Raw genomic sequence first — 18,338 nt, 5'->3', positions numbered from 1 at the left:
AGTGCATGACTGGGGTAAGTCTATGTGGAACCGGGGTCAGTCAGTGTGGGATTGGGGTTAGTCATTGCCGTTCCAGAGTCTGTCAGTGTTGTGGCGGTGAGCATGGAACTGAAGATGGAACTCTAGAAGTGACATCACAACTCAAAATGATGGGTCTGACTGCTCAAGAGGCAGGTCGAGACACTGACTGAATAGAGTCAGGAGGAACAGAGAATATGAAGTACTTACATTTGTCAGGGTAGTAGGTTAGGAATAGAGAACAAGAGTGAGAAATCTGATTTTGGTGAGTAGTTGGTAAGGTTGTGTAATTGGTTCCTCATTGATTGCCCGTAGGTGATAAGGTTCACAGTGGTAGCAGAACCCATCCCTGTGGTAGCTCCTCCGGCAATATGCAGGTAAACTGGGACACCTACACTATCCATGGTGACAATGGCTTTGGGAAGTGTATCCAGCTGCAGCTCCTGAATTAACACATGGAGTGCCGGGATTCTGTGGAGCATCTATGAGCATGAGAATGTTGTGGATGACAGGTTTCATGAATTTGGGGGGTGGGTTGGAGGAAGGGTTGGTGTGCAGGTGGCCTCTTAGGAGAAAGCAGCAGCAGCCTGGTCAGTGGCATCATCATTGGCTTTATTTTACAGCAGGGAGGGTCAAAGTGTTGGTGAGCTGTAATAGTAGGGGACTTGATAGTCAAAGTACTGATAGGTGTTTCTCTGTCTGCAAACAAGACTCCAGGGTGGTGTGTTTCCTCCCTGATGCCAGGGTCAAGGATGTCTCTGAGCATGCATGGAGGGGGAGGCAGTGATCCATATTGGTACTAACAAAATAGGCAGAGAATGAGAGAGAGATGAGCTCCTGTAAATGGAAGTTAGGCAGTTAGGTTGAAAAGCAGAATCTCAAGGATTGTCATCTCAGGAAAACTCCCTGTGCCTTGTGCTCATGAGGTCAGAAATAGGAAGGTCATGCAGTTGAATGAGTGGCTAAACAGCTGGTGCAGAAGAGGGGAGTGATTCAGAAATCTGGATCATTCGAAACTCTTCCTGTACAAGGAGGATGGGCAACATGTAAACTGGTGGGACATCAATATCCTGGCAGGGAAGTTTCCTCGTGCCATTCAGGAGGGTTTAAACCAGTGAGGCATGAGATGGGGAACAGAACAGTGGGCCAGCATGTGGAGCAATTGTAAAGAAGAGAGGGGTGAAATCAAGTAAGTCTTTTTAGGAAGAACAGCTTGTGTCAGGCTAATAAACATCGAGGAACGAGCGGTCTGACAAGGAGTATAATAGGTTAGGCTGATGTGTTTTGACCCTGGATTAGTAATTGTAGCCAAATATGGTAGCCATTACAGAAATGTGGTTGAAGGGCAGGACTGGCAGCTTAACATTCCAGGTTTAGATTTTGCAGGCATAATAGAAAGGGATGTAAATGGGATATGGGAGTTGCATTACTGATCAAGAAGGATGTCACAGCTGTACTAAGAGAGGACAAATTGCAGAGTTCATCCAGCGAAGCAATATGGATTGAATTTAGGATTAAAAAAAGACACAGTCACTATGATGGAGTTATACTATAGGCCTCCAATAGGAATTAGAAGAACAGATACATAGGCACATCATGGAAAGATGCAAAAACAGCAAAGTCATAGGAGTGGGTGATTTTAATTTGGGACATGCTTAGCACTGGAGTCTTGATGGGTTAGAATTTGTTAGTTGTATCCAGGAGGAATTTATGAAAACATATGTAGACAGCCCAATCAGGGAAGGAGTTGTATTAGATCTTTTACTGGGAAATATGCCTGATTAGGCAATCAAAGTTTCAGCAGGGGAGCATTTTGGAAAAGTGATCATAATTCTGTAACTTTTAAGATTGTTATGGTAAAGGATAAGACTGGGCCTTGGGTGAAAGTGTGAAACTGGGGGATAGGCAGGAAATGGAAAAATTGCACTGGGGGCTGTTGTTTAAAGATTAATCCACATCTGATATGTGAGAGTCTTTTAAAAGCCAGTTGACCAGAGTTCAGGATCAATATATTCCTGTCAGGATGAAAGATTCAGATGGCAAGCATTGGGAACCTTTGATGACGAAAGCTGTTGTAAGTTCAATAAAAGAAAAAAAGGAAGCATACATAAACTTTAGGAAACAGACATCAAACAAAACCTTTGAGGAATATAAAGGAAGCAGAGAAGTTCATAAAAAAAGAAATTTGAAGGGCCGTGAAATGCCTCTAGCAAGCAGGATTCACTAGAATCCCAAGGAAATTTATGTAAATATTAGGAGCATGAGGGTAACTAGGAAAAGGGTAGGCCCACTGAAGGACAAAGGAGGGAATTCTTGTGTGGAGCTTGAGGAAGTGGGTGAGGTCCTTAATAGGTACATCACATTACTATTCAACAACGAGCAAACATGGATGATGGTAATTTTAGATATGGGCTCATTCATGGGCATGTTGATATTAAGGAGGAGGATGTGTTGGATGTCATGAAAAACACTAAAATAGATAAGTTCCCTTAGCCTGAAGGGACCTAAGTTAGCTTAATGAAGGAGGCAAGGGAGGAGATCACTGTAGAATTGACAGAAATCAATGTATACTTTTTAAACACAGGTGAAATCCCAGAAGAGTGGACAATAGCCAATGTTATTCCCTTGTTCGAAAAGAGCAACAGGGATAAAACAGGAAATTATAGGATAGAGGGACTTACTTAAGTGTTAGGAAAATTATTGGGGAAGATTCTTAAGGACAGGATTTACTGACATTTGGAGAACAATGGGACTTATTGGGGAAAGTCAGCGTTACTTCACGCATGGGAAGTCTTCTCTCACAAACTTGATTGAGTATTTTGAGGAAGTGACAATGATGATTGATGACAGTAGGACAGTGGATGCTGTCTACGTGGATTTTATTAAAGCATTTGACAAGGTCCCTCATGGGAGGCTGCTTCAGAAGATCAAATTGCATGGAATCCATGGAGAGTTGGCAACTTGGATATAAATTTGGCTTGGCCATTGAAGACATAGGTTTGTTGTTGCGGTTCTGTTCGCCGAGCTGGGAATTTGTGTCGCAGATTTTGTACACTATCCAATGCAAGGTCTGCACAAAACACTACATAGGACAAACAGGAAGACAGCTAACGATCCGCATCCATGAACACCAACTAGCCACGAAACGACACAACCAGCTATCCTTAGTAGCCACACACGCAGATGACAAGCAACATGAATTCAACTGGGACAACACTACTATTATAGGACAAGCCAAACAGAGAACAGCCAGGGAATTCCTAGAGGCATGCACTCATCCACAGATTCAATCAATAAGCACATCAACCTGGACCCAATATACCGACCACTGCAACGCTCAGCTGGAACTGACAACCGGAAGCAGCAGATTCAAACCACTACAAATGCCAGAAGAAACATCACAGAAGCGCTTCACAGGAGGCTCCCAAGCACTGAGGATGTCACCTAGGCAGGGGACGAAACGTCTGCTACACAAATTCCCAGCTCCGCGAACAGAACCACAACCACGAGCACGCGAGCTACAAATCTTCTCCCAAACTTTGAACATAGGTTTATTAATGAAGGGTATTTTCAAACTGGAGTTCTGTGACCAATGGTGTTCCGCAAGGATCAGTGCTGGGACCTCTGGTGTTTGTAATGTCAATAAATGATTTGGCTGAAAATGCTGGTGTCTGATTAGTAATTATGTAAATGGTATGAAAATTGGTGGAGTTTAGATAGTGAGGAAGGTTGTCAAAGGATGCAGCAGGAAATAGATCAGCTGGAAAGTTGGGTAGAGAAATGACAGATGGTGCTTAATCTGGACAAGTGTGCGGTGATGCATTTTGGGAGGTCAAGTGCAAGAGGCAAGTAAATAGTAACTGGCAGGGACCTTAGGAGCATTGATATCCAGAGGGATCCTGGAATCCAAGTCAATAGTTCCCTAAAAGTGACAATACAAGTGGGTAAGGTCGTAAAGGAGGCATACGGCATGCTTGCCTTCATCAATCGAGGCATGGAGTATAAAAGTTGGCAAGTCAGTTGTATCTGTATAAGGCTTTGGTCAGGCCACATTTGGAGTAATGTATGCAGTCTTTATCACCGCACTGTAAGAAGGATGTGGAGGCTTTGGAGAGGGTGCGAAAGGGTTTTGCCAGGATGTTGCCTGAATTGGAGTGCATTAATTACAAGGAAAGATTGGACAAACATGGATTGATGTTGTTAGAGCATCGGAGGCTGAGGGGCTGACTGATAGGAAGTTATAAAACTGTGAGGGACATGGATAGGGTTGATAATGGAGTCTTTCCACAGGGTGGAAATAGCAAATACTAGGGTGCATAGGTTTAAGATGGGAGGGGGGGATGTTTAAAACAGATGCACGATGAAAGAATTTTTACACAGAGTGCCTGGAATGTGTTAGCAGAGGTGTTAGAAGCAGATAAGACAGCAATGTTTTAGACAGACACATGAACAGGCAGGGAAAATAGGAAGGGTTTGGAGGAATATGGGCCAGGTGCCGGCAGGTGGAACTAGATTGGGTTGGGCCGAAGGGTCTGTTTCCATGTTGTACATCTCTATGACTCTATGAATACAGGGATGTGGACAATATGCAAGCAGATCAGATTAGTTTAAAATAGAATCATGATCAGCACAGGCAGGGTGGACTGAAGGTCCTGTTGCTGGGCTGGACTGTTCTATGATACACCCAGAATGACATTGCCACAATTATTAGTGTCTCCTTTAGCGATGCAAAGTTAATGAAAGAGATAGAGTCATAGAGGTGTACAGCAAGGAAACAGACCTTTCAGTCCAATTCATCCACTCCACCAGATGTCCCAACCTAATCTAGTCCCACTTGCCAGCACCCGGTCCATATCCCTCCAAACCGTTCCTATTCATATACCCATCCAAATGCCTTTTAAATGTTGCAATTGTATCAGCCTTCACCACTTCCTCTGGCAGCTCATTCCATACACGTACCACCCTCTGCGTAAAAATGTTGCCCCTTAGGTCTCTTTTATATCTTTCCCCTCTCACCCTAAACCTTTGTCTCTAGTTCTGTACTCCCCCACCCCAGGGAAAAGACTGTCTATTTATCCTATCCATGTCTTTCATGATTTCACAAACCTCTAACATCACCTCTCAGCCTCTGAAACTCCAGGGAAAACAGCCCCAGCCTCTTCAACCTCTCCCTATAGCTTAAATCTTCCAGCTCGGGCAACATCCTTGTCAATCTTTTCTGAATTCTTTCAAGTTTCACAACATCCTTCCAATAGGAAGGAGGCCAGAATTACATGCAATATTCCAAAAGTGGTCTAACCACTTTTGTACAGCTGCAACATGACCTCTCAGTTTCTATAGCTGAAAATGTGTTGCTGGTTAAAGCACAGCAGGTCAGGCAGCATCCAAGGAACAGGAAATTCGACGTTTCGGGCCAGAACCCTTCATCAGGAATCAGCAGATACCTTCTCCAGCATCTGCAGACCTCACTTTTTACTCTCAGTTTCTCTACTCAATACTCTGACCAATAAAAGAAAGCATACCAAATGCCTTCTTCACTCTCCTATCTACCTGCAACTCCACTTTCAAGGAGCTATGAACCTGCACTCCAAGGTCTTTTTGTTCAGCAACACTCACGAGGACCTTACCATTCAGTATATAAGTCCTGTTAAGATTTGCTTTCGCAAAATGCATCACTTCACATTTACCTAAGTTAAACTCCATCTGCCACTTGTCAGCCCATTGGCCCATCTGATCAAGATCCTGTTGTAATCTGAGGTAACCTTCTTCGCTGTCCTCTACACCTCCAATTTTGGTGTCATCTGCAAACTTACTAACTATATCTTCTATGTTCACATCCAAATCATCTATATAATGATGAAAAATAATGGAACCAGCACCGATCCTTGTGGCACTCCATTGGTCACAGGTCACAGATAAAATGTGGATGCTTATTCAGTTGATACAGCTTGCACCTGTAAAAAGCTGCACGTGGCTAAATAAACATATACTTCAAAAGTCAACAAACTTGATTTTTGCCAGCAGTAAAACCTGATACTTCCTAGAAAGACGAGGAAACAAGCGCAGAATACGTGTTGAAAAGCCTTTCCTGTGAAACTCAGGAAAATCCTGCAGAGATTGTGTTAGCATGCCTGCGATTACACCTGCCAATTGAATAAGCAGAAATACAATTAAAATTGTGTTATCTGGACAAAAAAAATTGCAAATTTTCTAATTCTGCATGAGCTCCAAAATTTAACCAAAATTGTTTGGTTCATATATTAACCAGACATCTTTCTCTTAATAAGGTCACATTGACTCCATATACAGTAGATGCACTTCCGAGCAGTCTGGGTTCCTTTGATGTGTAAGTAAATCAGGATGTTGTGTTATCTTGAGAAGGTGCAATATGTGAGCCAAGTATTTTAATTGTGGTGCAGTTGATGATACTATTGTCTATTAGTCATAAGGTCATGGATTTTAACTGCACCAACTTAATTACAACTTTTGGATGAGATTTTAAACTGAAGATTTAATGACAACATCCTAAAGAGCAGCAAAGGAGATAACCCTGGTGTTCTCTGAACAACAGTCAACTTTTTTTCTAGTCGTTATCATGTATCTGTTTGTGGATATAGTACATAAGTTAAAGCCTTGCAAGACACAAGTACTTTGTAAAACATTTTGGAATTTCTAGTAGTCATGTAAAGTACAATATAAATTCAAGTCTTTCTTTCTATGAGGCTAGAAATTAATGTAAATGTATTCTTTTTTTCCTGTTTTAATTTTATCCATCTTCCCAAAGAATTCTCATTTTCCTAGTCTGCATAACCTCAGCAAATACACAGTCATGTTTATGCAAAATACTTCTAACAAATATGTACAAATTTCAAATTTAGATTAGAATCAAAGTTGTGTTCAGGTTTTAATGGGATGCATAATCTGCAAAATTGGCATTACTTCTGACAACCAAAGACTTCCCCGTTGTATCAGATATCAGGAAGCATGGAGGAAGAGAAATCCTTTGAATGCAACTGAACAACACTTTGCCAGCACGATTGCCCTCACCATCATCTCAGACCCTACGCTCACATGAAATGTTCTTAATGCACATGCAGTCATATAATAAGCGGATCCAATTAAATGTCCTTTAATGCCAACGCTGATAAAGGTTCCTGTTTATTTTATGAATAATGATGCCTTTACAGTTCTGTATATTCCAAATGTTAACTAACAGCACACACAGCCATGTATCTTGTGCAGTTGCTACATTGTGCTCATGGCATGTTTTTATGCATCACTTATACTAACTATTTCGCATTTTTGACCATTAACAGGTCTGTGAAGTATGATAACGAACAATCTATAAATGAAAATTATTTTTTTTCCCAATATATGGTGCACTTTCTTCCCAGTGGGGCTCATACTACTTAGTTAAATCCGGAATTATGAGTGCAGGGCCAAAACATAGCCCCTGCAGACCTCTCTACCAATTCACAAGAATACACAATACAACTGGAATTGAGACAGAAGAGACGTAACAGGCAGAATCTATGTTTTTTTTTAACCATCCGAGATCAATACTTCTGCATGTAAAAGGTATATGTCTTCTTACACTAAGAGTGAGTATTCTCATTAAATAATTCTAGAAGCAAACCTTTAAAATTAATAGTTACTTATTATCATACACTAAAGATTTAAAACATGATATCTCTCCCTCAATCATCTCTCATATACATACAAAGATTAGATACAGATAACGGTTAAATAAAAGATTACAGCTTATAACTACCACAGTTGTTACCATGTTAACCTCCAGTTACTGAGGTGAAGTTTATGATTTAAAGTTGAAGTGGGAAGTCTTGGTAAGGCAAAGGATTCTCAGTACAGACAGAGGTTTCCTGTAAACAATATCTGGGAAGTTGGTTCTCAGATAAACTCTAAACTTGAGACTAAAACAGAAACTGGGGGTGAAACTCAGCAGGTCTGGCAGCATCTGTGGGAAGAAAACAGAGTTAATGCTTCGAGTCCCATGACTCATCTTCAGAACTGATAGCAGCTCAGAAAAAGTGATCTTTTTTCTGAAGAGGAGGTTTGGAACAGTGGAGGAGGGAGAGGTGAGCATATACGTGGAAATGGAGCCCAGAGAAAGAGGTTTGAAACGGGAAGATAAGTGAGGTGATTATGGATGGGGCTGAGGCTCACTGAAGCACTACAGCAGGCCTGCAACAGAGATGCTTGCCAAGCAACACTGCGGTGTGTTGAAGAGACAAGCAACTGAAAGTTTGTGGTCGTTTTAACACACAGAACGTATATGTTCTGCACAGCGATCACCCAGTTTACATTCAATGTCACCAATGCAGAGAAGACCACACTGTGAATGGTGAATACAGTGGAATAGATTGAATGAAGCACAGGGAAATTGCTGCTTCACCTGGCAGAGGTATGTCTAGGGCATTGAAAGGTAAGGAGGTAAACAGGCAAGTGTTGCAACTTCACGTGTCTAGTTGTGGCATCCTGTGGGAGGTAATAGAAATGGCGGCCTACAATCCTTTGTATGTGGATGCTAGTGGGATGGTCAGTGAGGACCCTATCGGTGTTGTGGGAGGGATGAGAAGGGGTGAAGACAGAGTGCAGGACACAGGCTGGCCCATCAACCACACTAACAGGGAATCCTCAGTTGAGGAAAAAGGTGGACATTTCTGGAGGCTGCTCTACAGAAGATGGTATCATCAGAATAGATAAGGACATAACCATAAGATATAGTAGCAGAAATTAGACCATTCAACCCATTGAGTCTGCTCAGCCATTCAATCATAGCAGATAAGTTTCTCATCCCCATTCTCCCGCCTTCTCCCTGTTATCCTTGATTCCCTTGACATTCAAAAATCTATTTATCTCCATCTGAAATATACTCAATGACCTGACCTCCACATCTTTCTGTGGCAGTGAATTCCATACATTCACGACTTTCTGGCTGAAGAAGTTTCACCTCATATCCATTCCAGATCCGACAAATACAAAGAAACTGGAAGAATGGAACAGAGTCCTCACAAGAAGTAGTGTGTAGCAGAGGTAACTGAGTGAGTTAGTGGGCTCACACTGGATATCACTGGCCAGCCTATCCCCAGAAATGCAAACAGAGATGGCAAGGAAGGGAAGGGAGGAGTCAGAGATGGAGCAGATGAAGGCGAGAACAGGGTGGAAATTGGAAACAAACTCTAAATTGGAACAGATTGGGGAGTCCTGTCTGTTGGGATCTCCATTTGTAAGTTATTTTTAGTTAATACCTTGGCTGCTCGGATGAAATATGGTGATGGCTTTTGCTAGAATTCTGTCTGTCTGTGGGTAGCTTCTGCTGATTTCAAAGCAGACAAGCAATATGAATATCCCATTATGTGACTGCTACAAGCTAGAAGTCCTTCTTCCAAACAAAAGGTTGTTGATCAAAATCTATTTACATCAATGCATGTGCAGAGTTTTTATATACCTTTTAGTCTGTGGTGAATTAGAAAGACAGGCCAGTTAGAATCACTACAATATGGAAACGGGCCATTCAGCCCATCAAGTTTTCACTGACCCACCAAAGAGAATCCTACCCAGACCCACCCCCTACCCTATCCCTTTATTTCCTATGGCTATTCATCTAACCTGTACACCCCCAGGCATTAAAAGGGAAATTTAGCATGGCCAATCCACTTAACCTATATCTTTGGACTGCAGGAGGAAACCAGAGTACCCAGATGAAACCCATGCAGACACGAGGTGAATATGCAAATTCCACACAGACATTCGCCCAAGGCTGGACGCGAACCCAGGTCCCTGGCGCTGTGAGGCAGTAGTGCCAATCATTGAGCCACTATGCTGCACCACGGAATTCTGTAACTCTTCCGTTGATGGTTTATTCTTAAACAAAGGGATGTCAGACATTCACAGTGGCTGTTACTGTCCATATTGAATTCAGTATTCGCTAGAAACTCAGGACTATCCAGGCATCAAAAGTGCCAAAGGTCACAAAGTGTCCAGTTTAAGAATCTGGCTGAGTGGAGATTTTAAAACCATTGACTGAAATTTTGCTTTGAATATGGTATATGGCCTATCAGCTTAGAGGCCCAGGAAGTATCCTACTGTATGTCCAAGTAGAACCACCTGACCTGCAGAATGCTTCCAAAAATACAATCCAAGTCTGCAGGACCTAGATCTGCATTTGCATATTCCATACGATAAGATAGAATAACTAGCAAATGATCATCAGAAATCTGGAATCCTGAAGATCTATATTGATTGCTGAATTTGCCACTGAAAATTGGCTTGGATTTGTGTCACCATCACCAAGGTAAAAGCAATGACTGCAGATGCTGGAAAACAGAGTTTAGATCAGAGTGGTGCTGGAAAAGCACAGCAGTTCAGGCAGCATCCGAGGAGCAGGAAGATCGACGTTTCGTGCAAAAGCCCTTCATCATGCTCGCTTGAAACCATTTCAACTTCAAAGAGACTATGCTTACTTGGCCTCAAGAAAGGTGTCAAGATGACATCGACTGGACTATGGTTAACATTTAATTGAGGCCCACCACATTGTCAGTAGCTACAAAAAAAATCATGAGTTTCATGCAAGCAGCACAATGACCACCATCCTCCCAATCACAACATGATATGTATACCATAGCTAAAGTAACAATCGACTGACCAGTTGAAAATGCATAGCCTCTACACAGATGACAAGTATCCATAGTTATGTTAATGTGCTTGATGTCCAGGTATCCAGCAACAAACGGTTTCACAACATCTATACAATGAGTTGGAAATACCCCAAATCAGGCAGTTTGAACCATGCCAGCCATTATGCTGTTCTAAACATATAAAGCTAATGCCATACCCTATACCAGCATTACTTAACACCAAGTACTCAATCCAAGTTCTTATTTGAAAGGCTGTATGAAATCTGATAAAGGAAATGCTGAGGAACATATTGCACTTGTTTGTTAACATTTTGCAGTGTTATATCAGCAATCCCTTCACCTGTACCTGAAATATGACCCATCTCCAAAGACACTAAAAGTTTTAAAAAGGCACTTCTGAAAGCTCAGCTGGTGAATAAATTGTCAACAGAGGATTAGGAATGTGAAAAACTGGATTATATGCAAATGTAAACGTAAGGACAGTAAAGTGTAGACGCATCAATACCAGGAAGCAGAGTGTACTCCCGGATAACAAAATGACAACTACTAATATTAGTCTGAAAAGCAGCACTGTCTAAAGATCGATACTTAATTTGCAACAAGTAAATACAGACAACAAACCCAAAAGAATGTGCACAAAAGAACTCCCATCAATTACTCAAGCTGTAATAGCCTGCAACATGTCAAATGGAATCTAGTTTCAAGGTAATCCAACAGGGATTAACATCTCATTATAGAGGAATGCTAATATGATTTAGGGCTATATTAGATGACTACTTGAATCCTAATATACCAAGCAGACTCAGCAGAATACTGTCTCTGTTTATTCATGGCACCACCTAGTAGAGACATTGTGTAATTGCATATAAAGTGATGAGTTTACATAAGAAAGAATGACTTGCATATGTATAGTACGTTTTTATGACCACTGAATATCTCGATGAGCTTTATAGCCACTCAACTATTTTTAAAGCGTTTGAACTAGAGAGTGTCATGGCCAAATGAGGCCGATTATGTTCTGTTGATGGGTCATTAAGGTAAATGCCTGACTGGGAGTTTCTGTTTATGCGAAAAGCAGACATTGGTCCAGGAGAAGGTAATGTTATCAATTCCTGCCCTGAAAATGAAAATACACCCTGATTTCACCCTAAGCTGTTAGTCAACGTCCAGCTATTTACCATTAACAAATTCCAATATATCCAATAGAAAATCAATAATATCTTGCCCCAAAGCAAGTCCACTTCGTGTTTTATCATTCCTCTCAGTTTTCTAAGTTTTGTTGACAGCATATATGTGTTCTCTTAATGTCCATGATCAGTTTGGTTTGCATAGAAGGAAGTACCTCTTTTCATAACAGTTTGAGACTGAGTCCCAATTAAATAGTTCAGGAGCAAGATTTTGAGAATTGAAAAATAAGGAACATTATTTATCTCAGATTTCCTCCAAAGAAACCCAACATCAAATACACTGCGTGCCCTCAGGCTGTCACACGACCATCTTGAATATAGAGAAAGATTACACAGTTTTGCAGGTTAGCGTTATCTCAGGCTCTGATTTATTATCTCACCATCTCAACTCACATGCCTGTGATATGTTGAATGGATTTGATGAATTAAGGATCTTTTAAAGCAGAGCCATGAGGTTTCTTAGAGACAAATTTCTAAGAGCTTGGTTTTCAGGTGACGTGTAACTGGATTGGATTACCTACTTTGACTACCCGATTTCTCACAACCTGTTTATGAGTCGAGTTCATAGACTGGCTGAAGTAATGCTTCAATAGTTCTACAGGAACTTACAGCAGACTGCTCTTAGCTGATCCTTTAAATAGACAAGGAAAACATGACAACCTCTGTGTGGCTTTTCCTAATAAAGTATGGTGTTTATGTTGAGTCCAAATCCTGTGTTATGGATGAACACACTGGAGGCAATAATCTTGTTTTAGCATGATCCATTCAAATCAGATAATACACCTGTTACTCACTTCACAAAAGGGCATAACACATACCAGTCTGAAATGTCATTTTTATTCCCTTTTGAGCCAGAGGAGTGATTATAATCACACATCAGGAAGCCTTTAGGTGGTCACCTTTTCCAGCCTTTTTGTGATCCTTGTTTTAAAATATAAGAGTAGTTTGAAAATCAGAACATGACATGCTGGTACTGGGCATGACAATACGGTTGACTGCTCTGAGCTCAATATCCTTCATTTATTTGAAAATATCCTCCACAGCTTTGTCTCACCCTTCTCCAGTCTCTGTTTGTCAAACTACACCATTCAGTCTTCTAACTCCTTCCACTGTACAATTGGGAGCAGTTTCGTGCACCTTGCCTCTACTCTTTTCTCATGAAGCCTTTTGGGGACTTTCTATTTGTTTCACTTATCGTTAAATCTATCTTTGGACCATTCCTTCAGCAGTTTCTCCCTTGGTTCTACTCCTACTTGAAGTTGTGATCAGGTGATCCATCACCTTCAGGATTGTTAAAGAAATATTGGATTTTTCACACGAAAATGAATAGAAACTCAAAATGTGGAAGTCAGGTTCCAATGTGCGAACTGCCAAGCTAGCCTTGGACAAAGAATTTCCTGTTGAAAGCAGACAGCCTGGCCAGTTGATAAAGGCCACTTTGTTTCAGAATGAACCGTCGTTTCTCCCTCCAGTGAATCCACTTAGTTAGAAATGGAAACAAAAAAATTGCTGGAGAAACTCTGTCCTGAAATGTTAGCTCTGCTTTCTCTCCACATATGCTGCCAGACCGGTTTAGTTTCTCTGGTGATTTCTGTTTTGTTTCTGAATTCCAGCATTTGCAGTTCTTTGGCTTTTCTACTTTGTTAAAAGAATGCTACATGGACTTGTTAGCGCCCAGCACAATAGGACACCACAAGTATCGCATGACAAGGATAACACTTGCCTGCTAAAGTTCAAAACCATGTTCTGTGATCTCCAAATATGTCCCTTCATTGGATTTTCCTGCCACTGCCCCCTCCCAAAGCTGGTATTAAATACCAGCCACAAGATCTTTGAGAAGGGCATGAGGAAGGTGAGAAAAGAGCAACCTGCAATCCCCAGCTCTTTCTGCTTTTGCACCTTCTTCAACAGCATCTCTAATGAGTACCTTCGACTGGCAGCTGAGCTGTACAGCATCTCCAGCCCCTTGTGCCTTGTGGTGAACCGTTTGTCTGAAAAGACTGCTAATGATGATCCATGTGGCTGGAATAGGCTGTTTCTCAGTCTTCAAGGATTGAAGCAGCATCAGATTAGCTAGACATAGAACACCACCTCTGTGAGATGACCCAAGCAGCAGAACTGGCCCTAATGAGAGATTGGAATCCCAGACTGGCTCTCCATAGCCGAAAACATCAGTCAATCCTTGAAGACCACGGAACAGCCTATTCCAGCCATATGGATCATTATTAGCAGTCCTTTCAGACAAACAGTTCAAATACACCAGTAGGGACCTGTATAAAGGGTGTAGTGAATTATTGGATGCGTGTGTCAGAAGTATATAGGTAGTATAGATTTGAGACTTACTGAAGAATCCTGTGAAGAGGTTGATAAAATTCAATCATGTTTAATTAATGTACAACAGCAGAATCTGATAAATATTGTTGAACACTTTAATGAAAAACAATACTGTGGGACTCTTGTATCCTTTGTCTATCTCATCACATAATGCCTGAGTTCAAAAAGGGTTACCGCAAACTAGTTATGGTTAGTCAGATTTCCCCACTTTTCACTTTACAACAAATGTATCAGGTCTAAAAATATCCCAGATAAAAATGTTTCAAATCAGGTTTTCTGAAAACTGATGGATGTCTGAAAAGCATGCATGTTATAATCTGCCATCCATGCAGTTTAATTGTCATTAGGTAGTAAAAATAACTTACCCATTTGTTAGGCCTTGAGTTGCATTGTTACGGTGACTGTTAAGCCAATGAGTTATCAGCTTCATATATCTGTCGGTTCACACTTTATGAACATTCCCATTAACTGCAGACACAACCAAAACATCCAACCTGAATCTTTCATTTCAAAAGCTTTCAAAATTCATTTTTGAAACACTTGTACCTGTTTTTAAAGGGGGCCATTTATAATCTGTTGTTAGGCATTTCCAATGTATAATATCAGTGAGCAGTTAAAGTACTAGACTATATAAAATCCAAATATTTCACATAAGTAATGCTTGCAGCTATATTTAGGTATCTTAGGTCACAGTGTCCAAAAGCACTTTATGCAATGAATAACCTATGAGCACAGTGACTATTGTTATGCAGGCAAAACATTATTTAAAAGTATCGTTCTTTGCTTTTCTTTTGCTTCTCATGATAAAATATTTTAAAAGTAGAAGAAATGCTTTCATGAATCTTAATGAATTGTGAATTTGGTACTAAAAATTTAAAAAAGTCACATGAATATAGATGATACCTTTATAAAGCATGCAAGACTAAACACATCTCCTTACAATACCTGACACATTGGGAAACTGGTCTACCTTAGAAATGGTTGTAAATGAGCGATTTCACATAGCCAATGCAATGTGACTACCTTTATTAAAACACTGCATCAATGCATTCGCTGTCAGTAAAGGTTGTCAAATGTTTAAATAATGACCCTGTTTGATGGACAGGGATATTCATGGATCTACATGGTTTCCTCCTCCTCAGTTTTAAATTTTTCAAGTGATAGAAAGGAAGCAATTTAATATTGGCAAAAATTGAAGGAACAGTACAGTGCTCATTCCACACTTGCGTAATATTATTGAATGTAACCCCTTGTGAGTTTCAGGATATATTTGCCTGATTTCAACCACCAATAGAAGGTGGAGTTTTTTCTTTTACAGAGTTTACTGTACCTCAACACTGATATAATTTGATGTCTAAAATGTCATTTCCTCAAAAATAGGGAAATTGTGCTTCTGGAAACAATTTCATGTTAGATGGTAGCTGCTTTAACTAAGGTTTAATTTGAGACTTTTCTTACAATATGAGGGCATATCAGCCCACAAGATAATGGTGTATATCAGCAATTAAATATACTGGGAAGAATGATGAGGAAGATTAATTTAAGTGTCAGGTTTAACATCACACAACAAATAAACTGATGTGTGTCAATAAACAGTAATTGGAAATAAATTTTAGTTCAATAAAAAAGAACACATCCAACTGATTATGTTTTACATATCCTGTGACTCCCTTTTACAATTGATCATACACTTTATAAATACTTAGCTTGCATAACAGTTATCTGTTATTAGGTATAACTGTTCATAACAGTTTGGTAATATTAAAGTCACATCTGTGCTCCTGAATACACTATTTATAATGCATGGAAATCCCAGCTTTTGATTATGACATGATTTTCGTTTTGCTTTCTCTGTTGTAACCTCTGATATCTTTCTTAGACATGGCATTTACATTAAAAGTTTGACCGATTAATTTACCAGTATTGGCAGCAATAAATCACAGTCATTTCCTTCCATTATGGTCTCTAGATACAAAGAAAATTTCTTTTGAGACTGTTCTTTCCACTTGCCTACTGTTTTGCCTGGTATGTCATTTGTAATATTGTGCATTGTGATAACGTTTGCTACACTTCAGTTGCTTTCCCAAAGGAACAAACCATTATATTACTGCTTCTTCCCAGTAATATGTAGGAAAATGGCAGCTTTTATCTTCTTAGTTGTTTTTTTCTTCTCTCTGTATCTGTAAAACACACTTCCAAACATTGTTAAACCACTTCTAATTTTCGCAAGATTTTCATTCAGCGAAAGACATAATGAAGAATATAATTTATTTATTTGCATTTGCTTTTTTGCCTGATGCATGTTCAGTTTTTATATACCTTACCAACTCGGCTTTTGTGTGTTGCAAGCTTGCAAGTGCATTCAAAACAGACGTATTTTTATAACAGCATTATCCTTGATAACATAAGCAATTCTTCACTTCCATACTGATGTTTTGTTAGATTTCAAATGCTAAAGTAAAATGCAACCAGAATGGAATTACCCATTCTCTTTAGTATCATGGACAGTGGTAAGAAATTTAGGAAAACATGGAAAATTTGAAATAAAAACAACTGATTTTTAATGTCAAGAATTTTTTTTTCCAATCTCCCCCATAAATTTTAGACAATTAACAACCTCATGGATGAATAGCAATCTCCTTATCTCCTTGTACTTCCAGCTTCTTAGGTCAACTCGTTTCATTTTTTTAAAACCCCCAAATCTCCTCTCTTTCCCTGAGAAACTCATGTAAGAGATCGAGTATTTTTATTTCGGACTATAAACGGAAATGGAAGTCAGATTGCTATACAATCAAAACACCAGGGCAACTTTGCAACTTGGAAAAATAAAGTGATGCTCATTTTTAACAATACACTTTCTTTTGAAGTATTGAGATTGTTTGAAACTGAGTGACACCAATTGTCTTTGATTTGAGGAAAAATTACCTGACCACAGCCCTTGGATGAGTTGTGCTGTAGTCTGCTAGAAAAATCTGTAGTAGCAGGACAACCAAAGACTTCCAGAGAGCCAGCAAACGCAAAACATCTTTCTTACCCCTATGCTCTCTTTGTGGGTGAGAAGACAAGTGAACAAAGAAAGCTTAAACAAAAGCATTCTAATTGGAAAAGACCTAGGTCCCCTGGATCAACTATTGAAGTGAAGAATGGTCACCACTTTACATTCACTCCTGAAGAAGGGCTTATGCCCGAAACTTCGATTCTCCTGCTCCTCGGATGCTGCCTGGCCTGCTGTGTTTTTCCAGCACCACATTTTTCAACTCTGGTACTCCAGCATCTTCAGTCCTGACTTTCACCACTTTATAGACAACAGTATATCATTATTGCTAAAATGAAAAGAAATTGAGAAAAACTATTAAGGTCACACTTGAGATCTGGACTTTTGGTGTTCAGAATTTTGTTCCCAGTCTACAGTTTCTTTTTCATCCACAATATCTGTGTCAAACTATCTTATCTTTTACCTGTCTTTATCATTAATGTGTGTGTGTGTGTGTGTGTAATCCTTTCTTTTCTCTGTCATTTGTTGAAGTGAAGCCAACTGCAATGGAGTTATTTTCTGTTAATGACAATACCTGGTGTGAATTGCTTTTGTCTTGCACAACAGTCGGGCAGGCAAATGGGTCTTCGTGGATGCCAATTGGGAGCTTATATGTTTTACAATAGTTGTGTAACAGTGGGGTGTTATTAGTGTTGTACTCTTCTCAGTTAAATTCTGACACACTCCCAGGTTTAATGCTCTCATTAAGGATACCAAAGCGTTTATAAACAACTTAATAGCCCATATCTACACTGAAACATTGAAGGGTGCATGATGAAGGATCAGTCGAAAGGAGATTTCTCAACATTTCTCTCAGATTGGTGACTATCAAGAAACTTGGGACTTTCTTCAGTCAGAAGGCATGAACACAGCAATTCAGGGACATTGTGTGAACTTAATTGAGGGACTTGAATATCATCGGGTAGTTCATTGAAGCATCCAAGGTCAGGGATCAGCATTTCTATTGTCCATGGAATCAGCAAACTCAATTCAGCAGGCTTAGAGTATTCAGTGCAAGGGTGAGCAGCAAGTCAGTTGGGGAGCTACACAGAGATGAGTTGGGAATTGTTCACTCACCAGTCAGGCTGACTAAAGGATAATCTGTGA

Source organism: Hemiscyllium ocellatum, chromosome 11, assembly GCF_020745735.1.
Source record: "Hemiscyllium ocellatum isolate sHemOce1 chromosome 11, sHemOce1.pat.X.cur, whole genome shotgun sequence".
In the NCBI taxonomy this organism is placed as follows: Eukaryota; Metazoa; Chordata; class Chondrichthyes; order Orectolobiformes; family Hemiscylliidae; genus Hemiscyllium; species Hemiscyllium ocellatum.
Note: the sequence above shows the minus strand (reverse complement) of the source record.